Here is a 6,232-nt window from a genome sequence, read left to right on the forward strand (position 1 = left end):
AGCAGCTATGGCAGAGCCTCAGCCCTGCCCTAAGGAGTTGCAAGTCTCAGTGTCCTGGTAACGGTGCAAGCACCTCTGAGGGAAAGCCGCCCTCAAGTTCGCCCGCTGCCCGACAGTCCAGCCTCTCCCTGTATGAGTCCTGTGTCCCCAGAGACTTCCTGGAACCCGAGTTCAGAGCAGTCGGCAGCTTGTGTCTCCCTCCGGGTTCAAAAAGACAGCCGTGTCCTCAGGAGCCACCCCCTTTCTGCGCGCGCAAGCCACCGTACCTCTGCACTTCACCTCCGCAACTCCTCTGGCTCTCAGTGTGCTTTTCTTTCCTTCTAGTTGTAGAATTTACACTCAGCCAGCCTTCCTGTTGTTCAGGATGATGTCCGCTCTGTCCTTCTGTGGTATTTTTCAATTGTTGTGGGAGGCAGCAATTTCCCGGTGTTTATCTATGCCGCCATCTTAGTTTCTCCCCGGGGTGCATATATTTTTGCAAATAAATGTTTTCAAGTATTTCCAGTAAATACCCAGAAGAGGGGTTACTAGATCATATGGTAACTCTATTCTTAATTTTTTGAGGAACATCCATACTGTTTTCCATAGTGGCTGTACCAGTTTATATTCCCACCAGCAGTGAATTATGGTTCCTATTTCTCCACAAGCTCTTCTTAACAAATTTAAGAAGACTGAAATCATACCAAGCATATTCTCTAAGCACATTGCTTTGAAAATATAAATCAACTGCAAAAAGGAAGTGGAAAGAAACACAAATATGTGAAGATTAAACAACATGCTACTAAAAAACAACTGGGTCAAAGAAGAAATAAAAGAATAGATCAAGAGATATATAGAGATTAATGAGAATGACAATAAAACATGTCAAAAATGTTGGGATACAACAAAAGCGGTAATAAGAGGAAAATTTATATTATTACTGGAATATCTCAAGGTACAAAAAAAAAATCCTAAGTAAACAACCTAACATTAATTCTTAAAGGACTAGAAAAAAGAAAAAGAAGAACAAAATCAGCCCTAAGTCAGCAGAAGAAAAATAATAAAAATTAGAGCAGAATTAAGTGAAATAGAGAACAAAAAGACTATACAAGATTGAGAACCAAGATGGCAGCATAGGTAAACACCGGAGATTGCTGCCTCGCACAACCACTTCAAAAATACAACTAAAAGATGGAACGGACACCACCCAGAACCACAGGAAAGCTGGCTGAGGGGAAATTTTACAACTAGAAGGAAAGAGCAAAGCATACGAGACTCAGAGGAGGCGCAGTGCGGAAGTAAAATACTAAGGTGCGGATGTGCGCGTGGAGAGGGCTGGTGGCTGAGGGTGTGGCTGTCTGTTTCAATCGGGAGGGAGTCTCAGATTCTGAGCTCCAGATCTGGGCGAGTCTCTAGGGACCCAGACTCAAACGGGAGAAGCAGGACTGTCTGGCATCCATTGGAACTCGAGGGCAGCTTTCTCTCCGAGGTTTGCAGCAGTTGCTGGGACACTGAGAGGCAGAGCCTTTGGGGACGGGACTGAGAGCAGCCATAACTGCTCCCTCCACCCGCCCTGTTGATCCCCTGGGACCTGCCCGCCCAAGCCCTGCACAGAGGCATTTGCCGGGTAACCTCAGGCAAAGGCTAGATTAGCACCTCCCTAGAGGACAGAAGTTCTCCCACTGCAGACACAGCTGATTCTCACAGCCAGTTGGCCTGGAGGTCAAATCCCCCCCAGTATTACCTACAACAATCAAGGCTTAACTACAACAAGAATGCGCACAAAGACCACTAGGGGGTGCACCAAGAAAGCATAAAAAAATGCAGAGACAAAGAAACAGGACACAAATGTCAGAAATGGAGGATATAGAGTTCAAAACCACACTTTTAAGGTCTCTCAAGAACTGTCTAGAAGCCGCCGATAAATTTAGTAAGGCCCTCGAAAAGACTGGTGAGACCGCCAATAAATACAGTGAGATCCTCAAGAAATGAGACCCTTGATGTTGTGATAAAGAACCAACTAGGAATTAAGCATACACTGACTGAATATTATACAGACTCCCAACAGCAGACCAGAGGAGCGCAAGAATCAAGGCAAAGATTTGAAATGTGAAGAAACAAAAAACAACCAACTGGAAAAGCAAAATGAAAAAAGAATCCGAAAATACGAAGATAGTGTAAGGAGCCTCTGGGACAGCTTCAAGCGTACCAACATCAGAATTATAGGGGTGCCAGAAGATGAGAGAGACCAAGATATTGAAAACCTATTTGAAGAAATAATGACAGAAAACTTCCCCTACCTGGTGAAAGAAATAGACTTATAAGTCCAGGAAGTGAAGAGAACCCCAAACAAAAGGAATCCAAAGAGGACCACACCAAGACATATCATAATTAAAATGCCAAGAGCAAAAGACAAAGAGAGAATCTTAAAAGCAGCAAGAGAAAGAAACTCAGTTACCTACAAGGGAATACCCACATGACTGTCAGCTGATTTCTCAACAGAAACTTTGCAGGCCAGAAGGGAGTGGCAAGAAATATTCAAAGTGATGAATAGCAAGAACCTACAACCAAGATTACTTTATCCAGCAAAGCTATCATTCAGAATGGAAGGTCAGATAAAGAGCTTCACAGATAAGGAAAAGCTAAAGGAGTTCATCACCACCAAACCAGTATTAGATGAAATGCTGAAAGGTATCCTTTAAGAAGAGGAAGAAGAAGAAAAAGGTAAAGATACTAATTATGAACAACAAATACACATCTATCAACAAGTGAATCTAAGAATCAAGTGAATAAATAATCTGATGAACAGAATGAACTGGTGATTATAATAGAATCAGGGACATAGAAATTGAATGGACTGACTATTCTTGGGGGGGGGGAAGGGGTGTGGGAGATTCGGGAAGAGACTGGACAAAAATCGTGCACCTATGGATGAGGACAGTGGGTGGGGAATGAGGGCGGAGGGTGGGGTGGGAACTGGGAGGAGGGGAGTTATGGGGGAAAAAAGAGGAACAAATGTAATAATCTGAACAATAAAGATTTAATTAAAAAAAAGACTATACAAAATAATGCAACAGAGAGCTGGTTCTTTGAAAAGAACAATAAAATTGACAAACTGCTTGTTAGACTCAATAAGGAAAAAAGATAAAAGATTCAAATAAAATCAGGAATAAAAGAGAAGTTACCACAGACCCCAGAGAAATACAAAGGATCACAGAAAAATACTGTGAAAGACCATATGCCACCAAATTCAATAACCTAGAAGAAATGGGTAAGTTCCAAGAAATATATAACCTTCCTAGACTGAGTCACAAAGAACTGGAAAATCTAAATAGATCAATCAGCAATGAGGAATTGAAACAACCATCTAAAAATATCCCAAATAATAAAAGTCCGGGAGCAGATAGCTTCACCAGTGTATTCTACCAAACACTCAAAGAAGATTTACTACTTCTCCTTCTCAGATTCTTCCAAAAAACTGAAAAAGAAGCAATACTTCCTAACACATTTTATGAAGCCAGCATAACCCTGATACCAAAACCTGGCAAAGATAGCACACACAAGAAAAAGAAAACTACATGCCCTAGCTATTTTGCTCAGAGGATAGAGCGCTGGCGTGCACACTGGAGGGTCCCAGGTTTGATTCCAGTCAAGGACACATGCTCAGGTTGCGGGAGGGTGTGCAGGAGTCAGCTGATCAATGATTCTCTCTCATCGTTGATGTTTCTATCTCTCTCTCCCTCTCCATTCCTCTCTGAACTCACTAAAAACATATTTAAAAAAGAAAACAAAACTACAGACCAATGTCTCTGATGAATACACATGCAAAAATCCTAAACAAAATACTAGCAAATCAAATACAACAATACATTAAAAAAAATAGCACATCACAATCAAGTAGGTTTCATTCCAGGGGAACACGGATAGTTCAACATATTTTGGAATCATTTAAGAAGGGTAGTTATAAGTTCTTTAAATGTTTGATAGAATTCACCTGTGGAAACCTGCTTGTCCTAGGTTTTCGTTTTATTGGAGGTTTTTGTTTGTTTGTTTGTTTGTTTATTAATGCTTCTAATTCACTACTAGTAATTGGTCTGTTCAGATTCTCTGTTTCTTCTTGGTTTAATCTAGGAAGATTTTATGTGTCTAGAAATTTATCTATTTCTTCTGGAGTTTCCCATTTGTTGGACTATAATTGGTCATAGTATTCTTTAATGATCCTTTGTATTTCTGTGTTGTCAATCATAATTTCTTTCATTTCTGGTTTTATTTGTGTTCTCTCTCTTTTTTTCTTAATGAGTCTTGCTAGAGGCTTGTCAATTTTACTTATCCTTTTAAAGAACACATCTTCTTTTCATTAATATTGTCTATTTTTCTATTTTATTTATTCCACTCTGATCTTTATTATTTCCTGTATTCTATTCATTTTGGGTTTTGTTTGTTCCTCTTTTTCTAGTTTCTTAAGGTGTAAATTTAGATTGTTTTTTTGGGGGGGGATTTTTCCAGCTTCTTTTTTAGAATTTATTTTGATTGTTGACACTATTACAGATGTCCCCCATTTCCCCCTCCCCTTTGGTGAGCTCCTCCCAACCCCTGCACCCACCCAGCCCCGCCATGGCCTTCACCACACTGTTGTCTGTTACCCTGGTCTATACATATATGTTCTTTGGCTAATCTCTTCACCTTATTTTATCCAGTCTCTCTGACATTCCTCAATCTGATCCAATGCTCCATGCCTTTGGTTTTATATTGTTTATTTTGCTCATTAGATTCCACAAATAAGCAAGATCATGTGGTATTTTTCTATGATTGGCTTATTTCACTTAGCATGATTTTTCCACAGTGGTTGCACCGTTCTGCATTCCCACCAACAGTGCACTAGGGTTCCCTTTTCTACATGCCCTCAACAGCACTTATTGTTTGTTGATTTGTTGATGGTAGCCATTCTGGCAGGTGTAAGGAGATGCCTCATTATAGTTTTAGTTTGCATCTCTCTGATCATTAGTGACATTGAGTATTTTTTCATATCTCTATTGACTATCTGTACGTAATCTTTAGAGAAGTGTCTATTCAGGTCCTTTGTCCATTTTTTAATTGGGTTGTTTGTCTTCCTGGTGTTGAGTTGTATAAGTTCTTTATATATTTTGAAAATTAATCCATTACCAGATGTATTGTTGGCAAGTGTGTTCTCCAATACTGTGGGACTCATTTTCATTTTGTTGATATCTTCTGTGCAGAAGCTTTTAAGTTGTATATAGTCCAATTTGTTTATTTTTCCTTTGTTTCCATTGCCCTTGGAGATGTATCAGCAAACATATTGCTACCAGAGATGTCTGAGATTTGACTGCCTGTGGTTTCTTCTAGGATTTTTATGGTTTCATGGCTTACATTTAAGTCTTTCATCCATTTTGAGTTTATTCTTGTGTATGGTGTAAATCAGTGGTATAGTTTCACTTATTTGTGTACCTCTTTAATTTTCCCAACACAATTTATTAAAGAGACTGGTTTTTACTCTATTGCATGTTCTTGCTTCCTTTGTCAAATAGTAATTGACCATAAAGGCATTAGTTAATCTCTGGGGTGTCTGTTCTGTTCCATTGTTCTATATGCCTGTTCTTGTGCAAGTTCAGGCTGTTTTGGTTAATAAAATGTCTTTGTAGTACAGTTTGATATCTAGTATTGTGATCCCTCCAATTTTGTTTTTCTTTCTCAAGATTGCTGAGGATTTTAGAGGTCTTTTTGTGGGGGTTCCTTATACATTTTTGAAATATTTGTTTTAGATCTGTGAAATATGTCATTGATATTTTAATAGGAATTGTGTTGCTCTACATATTGCTTTGGGTAGTTTGGACATCTTAATTATGTTAATTATTTCAATCCATGGACATGGTATATGCTCCCACTTATTTGTATCTTCTATTTCTTTTTAAAATGTCCTTTAGTTTTTTGAGTACAGGTATTTTACCTCCTTGGTTAAATTTATTCCTAGGTACCTTATTTTTTGTTTTTGTTGCAATGGTAAATGGGATTGTTTTCTTAGTTTTTCTGAGAGTTCATTATTAGTATATAAAAATGCCACTGTTCATGAAAAAAAATGAAAAATAAAATAAATGCTGATTTATGCATATTAATTTTGTACCCTACTACGTTGCTGAATTCATTTATTGGATTTAGTAGTTTTAAGGTGGAGTCTTTAGGGTTTTCTATGTACAATATCATGTAATCTGTGAATAATGACAGTTTTCCTTCCTCT

This window comes from Myotis daubentonii, chromosome X (assembly GCF_963259705.1).
Source record: "Myotis daubentonii chromosome X, mMyoDau2.1, whole genome shotgun sequence".
In the NCBI taxonomy this organism is placed as follows: Eukaryota; Metazoa; Chordata; class Mammalia; order Chiroptera; family Vespertilionidae; genus Myotis; species Myotis daubentonii.